The sequence below is a fragment of the Microtus ochrogaster genome, chromosome 8 (genome assembly GCF_000317375.1).
Source record: "Microtus ochrogaster isolate Prairie Vole_2 chromosome 8, MicOch1.0, whole genome shotgun sequence".
NCBI lineage: Eukaryota > Metazoa > Chordata > Mammalia > Rodentia > Cricetidae > Microtus > Microtus ochrogaster.
In genome coordinates this window covers 4,251,746-4,258,898 of record NC_022015.1, presented here as the reverse complement: position 1 = coordinate 4,258,898, position 7,153 = coordinate 4,251,746, and positions in this window count along the sequence as shown.

Genomic DNA, 7,153 nt, shown 5'->3' with positions numbered 1-7,153 from the left:
ACTCTGTCTGGCCAATGAATTTCAGGGATCTACCTGTCTCTGCCCATTGCACCCCAAGCCCCCTAGAGCTGGGACTGCAGCCACATGTCCCTGGGCCTGGCTTCTTTCTGAGGTTCTCGGGATTCAAACTCGGGTCCTCATGCTTTCCTGGCAGACATTTTACTGATTGGGTTATCTCCCCAGCCTGGGACTGGAGTTTCTACATCCAGATGGTTCACTATGTGGAAACACCTCTTGGCGGTTGTGAAGGACCTCAGCTTCTCTCTGCACTGGCTTCTGCATGCTTCCTGAGCTTCTCCACCTGTGGACTTGGCTTCAAAGTCAAGCAATGGGCAAATGGAGTAAGGGTAGATGGAGGGAGGGAGGGAGGGAGGGAGGGAGCAGGAAAGGACTGTGTCATCTTGTATGCATTAACCTCAGCAGCTGCAAAACTTCATTTCTGCAGTGTTCTGGCCACTAGAAAGAAGTGTGTCACTCAGACACCTGCTCACATCCAGTGAGAGGCAGTTAGGTCCGTCTCTTAGAGGGAGAGTGTAGGTCTTAGGTAAGAGAGACCTCTCTGGTCATGCACAAGTCTCTGGGTGTGATACCCCATGCACGTGTGTGTACACGCATGTGCGTGCACGTACACACACACATATTTTTTTAAAAAATATTTTTAAAGATGTCTTTACAAAGACTTCTATATGCTCTACCCACCATGATCTTCTTCCCCAGTTCTTAACACAACACTTGGCTCTCCCATAGAGAATAAATATGAATGTTACTGGCTGTACTCATACCTGAAACAGCCACTGTTGATTGAATTAGGGGGATTGCTTAGAGTTCAAAGCCAGCCTGGGCTAAGTAGAGAATACAAATTTACCACTGAAGGAGTGTGTTCTCTCCTCTGTCAGTCCTCTGAGATATTGGTTTCACTTTAAATAACCCCTATCAGTCTCTAAACCAGACCATTCATCTCCCCAGAACTCCCCGGACACAGGACTAGCCAGGGATAATGTGTCCTTTACCCTTGCTGCTGGCTCACACTAACCTATCTCTGCCGTCAGACCAGTCTCCTTTTCAATGTCTCAGTGCATCTGATTTCTCTGCTCAAAAATCAAACTCGTTGGGACCTGGGAAGATGGCTTAGTGAGTAAAGTGCTGGCTGTGCAGTGTGAGGAGCAGGGTATGGATCCCCAAAGCTCACATAATGCTGGAAGAACATAGTACCGTGTCTGAAAGCCCAACACAGGGGAGGCAACAAAGAGACCCCCCCAGAGCAAACTAACTAGCTAGATTAGCTGTATAGGTCAACCCCAGTTTAAAGTAAGAGACACTGCCTCACAGAATGCAGTGGAGAGTGAGCCCAACATCAACCCTGAGTCTCTGTATACACTTCTTCATTTAATGCTGAAAATCTACGAAAGCCAATGCCCAGCATAGAAAAGAGATAATGGTATGCCCACATTTATCATAGCATTATCCAGATAGCTAAGAATCAACCTCACCTTTATCCATGGGTGAATGGATAAAGAAAATGTGGTATGATTACACAATGTAATAGTAGGCAGATATATAAAGGATGAAATCCTGTCCTTCGCAGTAAGATAGACAGAACTACAGAAGCTGGGCACCTTGGCACACACCTTTAATCCTAGCACTCAGGGAGGCAGGTGGATCTCTGTGAGTTTTGAGGCTAGCTTAGACTACAAAGCAAATCCAGGCTAACCTGGGCTACACAGTGAGAGTACAGTTAAACAAACAAACAAACAAACAAACAGTTCATGTCTTTAATCCCAGCTCTTGGGAGGTAGAGGCAGGTAGATCTTTGAGTATGAGGCCATCCTGATCTACAGAGTGAGTTCCAAGACGTCAGGGCTACACAGAAGAAACCTCAAAAAAAAAAAAAAGGAGGGGGGAGTTAGAGACAGAGCTTACCAATATACACACATGCATGTGTTGAAGTAGCATACCAAATCCCATTAGTGAGAAAATTTATACACAGTAATAAACAAGTCAATGGCAGGGGCTGGAGAGACAGCTTCGTGGTCTAAAGCACTTGTTGCTTTCCCAGAGGACTCAAGTTTAGTTCCCAGCAGCCATGTAGGGTGGCTCACCACCATCTGAAACTCCAGCTCCAGGGGCCTCATGTGTACATACCTCAACACAGATATCCACATACACATAAGTAAAAATAGAAATTAACACTCTTTAAAAAGTCAGTGCAAAAAGATATCAAGCCAATCAGCTCGTGTTTTACTGGGCAAAGCAAGTCATGGTAATGGGCAGGCTGCAGCTCACAATAGCCTATGGTGCATTTTATAAAAACCTGGGTGGAATAAGCTCAAGGCTCCAAACAGAAAGAGACGATAAGGAGAAGGAAATATTCACTCGGGCCAGGACTGTATGCATAGGCTGCAACAGCACACGGGACCTTGCAACTACAGATATGTATTAATGTATGCATGATGTACTATCAAAATGTGATTAATAAACTTTTTGAGGGAAGGTCTCCTGTATCTCAAGTCATTGTTACTGTTGCAATTAGATCTTTCTCGCCTTCTCCTCTAATTCTTACATCCTCAACCCACCCCCATCCCTCCTCATTTGTTACCTGCAGAGGCCTGTGAATGACTGACAAGGCCTGTTTGATCAGTTTTTCTTTAAATATTTGAACACTTACACAGGTTCACACAAGTCCCAGCTGTTCAAAATCCTCATTTCAACATAGTTCTTTCTCTTTTTTTCCTTTGTGAAGATTTGCTTCTACCTCTTATTTCAAGAAAAGGACATGTTAAATATTTTAAAATCTTAGATAGCTGAGAAAAGTATGCAGAGGAAAATGAAAACCATCTATTTCTCATCATAAACTGACCACTTCATGGTAGAAAAAAAAAAGTGAGACTGTTCCTACCATACAACACATAGGTTACTATAACCCAGACAGGGTTTACCACTCAGAACTGTATGTTGCTAGTATCTTGTCATTTTTACTTCTAGACAATTGCTCATGTTTTCTTTTTTACATTAAAAAGATTTATTTATTTATTTAATTTATGTGTATGACATTTTTCCATGCATACATGTATGTGGACCACAATACACCTGTTGGATCCTCCAGAACTGGGTTATGAACCACCTTATGGGTGATGGAAATCAAACCCAGGTCCTCTGTAAGAGTAACATATGCTCCTTACTATTGGGCCATCTCTCCAGCCCTTAGTGCTTATATTTTCCAAGCCCACTATAGAACACAAAGGAAGGACCACATATGTGGCTAACTTTACAAGATTAAGATCAATGCTATCTTCCAGTATTGACGAATACACTGTCATGACAAAATACTTCAAGTTAATATTTTTAATATAATTTTTTATTGAATCTTTGGGAATTTCACATCATGTGCCCCAATCCCACTCATTTCCCAGTCCTTCTATATTCACCCTCTACCCTTGTAAATAGCCCATGAAAATAAAAAATGAAGATAAAAATTATAAAAGAAAAGAAGAAATAAAATACCAAACAAACAAAAAAGAATAATTGTCTTGCTAATCCCTGTAGCACAAATTTTAATCGATATTAATAATAAAAACCCAGAGTCAGATATTCAGGGGTGAAAGCTGAGCGATCAGAGAAGCAGTGTAGCCAACCACTAGAGACCTTTTACCTCTACCAAAACCTCAGACTGAAGGGGCGGTCCTGTCTCTACCAATCCTCAGACTGTCCGACTGCTTCAGACTGCACTGAGCCCCGTCTCCTCCTGCCTTATATTCCTCTCTCCGCCCAGCCATATCCCTCCTGTCTCCATCTCCCTGGTGCTGGGATTAAAGGTGCGGACCACCGCCTGGCTCTGTTTTTCTTTGAGACTAGTATAGCCCAGGGTGGTCTTGAACTCCCAGAGACCCACCTGCCTCTATCTCCTGAGTCCTGGGATTAAAGGTGTGTGCCACCACTGCCTGGCCTATAGTGGCTTAGCTCTGCACTCTGATCTTCAGGCAAATTTATTTGTTAAAACACAAACAAAATATCACCACAGACCCTCTAGGTGCTATTTTCTTCCTCCTTCAACCACAGCCTACCGTTCATGTCCCATTCTACTCCTCTCTCTTCCTGCCTCTCCATCACATCTCATATTTGTTCATCTTAGTGACATTGGAAGTTGCAGTTAAACTGATTAAAATATTAACACACATGTAATTTATGAATAACTGTATTGTCCATGGAATATTGTTTATTTTCCTTACCCTCATGTCAGTAAAAACCTTTAATAATGTTGATGTGGGATTGGTGGTGCTATTTAGGACAGAACATCATTCTGTGGTCCCAGCTGTACTGGAACCCATGGCAATTCTCCTGCCTCAATCATCATACCTGGCTTAATAATATTATTAAAATCCAGCTTTTGCACAGGCTGAGTTCTTTATCTTGAATCTCCAGTGTTGCTTGTTGCTGCACACTCCAGGGGTGGTAGAACTTGAAGAAGGAAGGGCTAATAAGAGGTCTAGAGGTCACTGTGGCATGACTTTGATGTAGTAGTGCATTCCAGATCTTATTTTTCCTTTCTTTCACTTCTCTCTCTCCCATAAAGAACCTGTTTGGGCTCACACACACTGCTGATACTCTTGCTGTGAGATACAGCCATGGGCCTAAAAACAATAAAGCCAATAAAATAGGGACTAGAAACTCTGAAAAAGTAAGCCCATCTCACTTTTCTCTTTTTTAAATTGATGTTTATTGAGCTCTACATTTTTCTCTGCTCCCCTCCCTGCCTCTCCCCTCTCCCCTTCAGCCCTCCCCCAAAGTCCCCATGCTCCCAATTTACTCAGGAGATCTTGTCTTTTTCTACTTTCTACTTCCCATGTAGATTAGATCTATGTAAGTCTCTCTTAGTGTCTTCATTGTTGTCTAAGTTCTCTGGGATTGTGGTTTGTAGGTTGGCTTTCTTTGCTTTATTTTTAAAAACCACCTATGAGTGAGTACATGTGATAATTGTCTTTCTGTATCTGGGTTACCTCACTCAAAATAATGTTTTTCAGTTCCACCCATTTTCCTGCAAAATTCAAGCTGTCGTTATTTTTTTCTGCTGTGTAGTACTCCATTGTGTAAATATACCGTTTTCCTTATCCACTCTTCGGTCAAGGGGCATTTAGGTTGTTTCCAGGTTCTGGCTATGGCAAACAGTGCTGCTATGAACATAGTTGAACACATGTCCTTGTGGCACGATTGAGCATCGTTTGGATATATACCCAAAAGTGGTATTACTGGGTCTTGAGGAAGGTTGTTTCCTAATTTTCTGAGAAATTGCCACACTGACATCCAAAGGGGTTGTACCAGCTTGCATTCCCCCCAGCAATGCAGAAGTGTTCCCTTTCCCCCTCACTTTTCTTATCAAGAATGAATGTCTTAGACATTTGTGTAGAGAACACTTACTACGACCCTTAGGAACCAGAAAGCCGAGCTTCCCTTCCTCAAGGGCTGTTCTGCAGTCGTACTTTTAGATAACTTTTGGATTTCTGTGTGTTTGTTTGTTTGTTTGTTTGTTATTTACTATTTGAAGGATATGTATGATCCTGTGGATTAAACCCAGGACCCTGGGTGTGGTAGGTAAGTAAGCACTCTACCACTGAGCTGCATCTCCAGATTGTTTTGTTGGTATCCTTTTGGAGCAGAGTCTCTTATAGACCAGAGTGGCCTGCTTGTATAGGCAAAGATGACCTTGAACTCCTGATCCTCCTGCCTCTACCTTCCAAGTGCTGGAACTACAGGAGTGTACCTCTGTGGTTGGTTTCCATGGTACTGGGGATTGAATCTAGGGCCTTATGCACATCAGACTAGCACTCTGCCAACTTACATCTCTACCCAGCAAAACATTTTCATTACAATCTAAATTTTTATTCTTCTATCCGATGACCATTTAAGCTGTTTGAACTTTGATCAAACACATACTTTCTATACAAGTCCTAAATTTTATTTATGTGGGGAAATACTTAGAAGGCAGACTCTTAGCTCATAGATTATATCTATGTCTAACTTTATACAAACTCGACAACAATTTATGTAGAAGAGGTGCTGTTTTTATTCCCACAAGCAATATATGAGCAGCGACTGTCCTATACTTCCACAGCCTATGGTGTTATCTTCACATTCAGGGAGCTCTTGTCTAGTCTCAATCTGCAGAAAGCTAAGTTTTCTCAAATATCTTTTCTACATCTATTCAGATCTTGTACAATTCGAAATTTTCTTGATATATTTATACTTATTGATTACTTTTTCTTTTAGATTTAGATTCTATTTTATGGTTGTGAGCGTTTTGCCTGCATGTATGTATCATGTGTGTGCCTGATACCCCTGGTGGTCAGAAGAGAGATCCCCTGGAACTGAAGTTACAGATATGTTGTGAGCTGCTGTGTAGGTGCTGGGAACTGAACTTTGGTCCTCTACAAGACGGCAAGTGCTCTTAACAGCTGAGCAGCTCTCTAGCCTGTGATTGCTATGCTAACTAGTTTCTTGGGATTAATTTCATTTACTTATTTATTTAGAAACAAGGTCTCAAGTAGCTCAGGCTGGCCTTGAATTTACTACCTCTCTGAAGATGACCTTGAACTCTGGATCTTTCTGATTCTATTGCTAAAGTGCTGGGATTTCTGGCTCCTTCACCTTGCCAGTTTTGTGTTTTGTTTTTCATTTTCTTTTGAGACAAGGTCTCTGTGTGGTCTGGGCTGATATTGCAATCATGACAAGCCTCCAGTCTCTCTGCCTTCTGAGTGCTGGGATTATGCACATGAGCTATCATGTCTGGATACATAAAGTGTTACATGTACAGCTAAGAAATTGGGGTAATGTTATACTGGAACTGCTATTACAAGCTATTGCCCCTAAACTTTCATTGCTACCTTTGGAGTCTCCTGGTGCTACCATCCTCCCTCTGGGATGCTTCCTGTCTGTATACAGGTGCCCTTCCCTTCCCTTCCCTTCCCTTCCCTTCCCTTCCCTTCCCTTCCCTTCCTTCCTTCCTTCCTTCCTTCCTTCCTTCCTTCCTTCCTTCCTCCTTCCTTCCTTCCATCTAGCGCTTTTTCACTTCCTCTGACTTTAGCTCAGGATTTCATCTTTCTCTGTGTATCTTTCCCCAGCCTTTCACCTACCCTTCTATTTTCTTGGTAGTTGCCTTGGA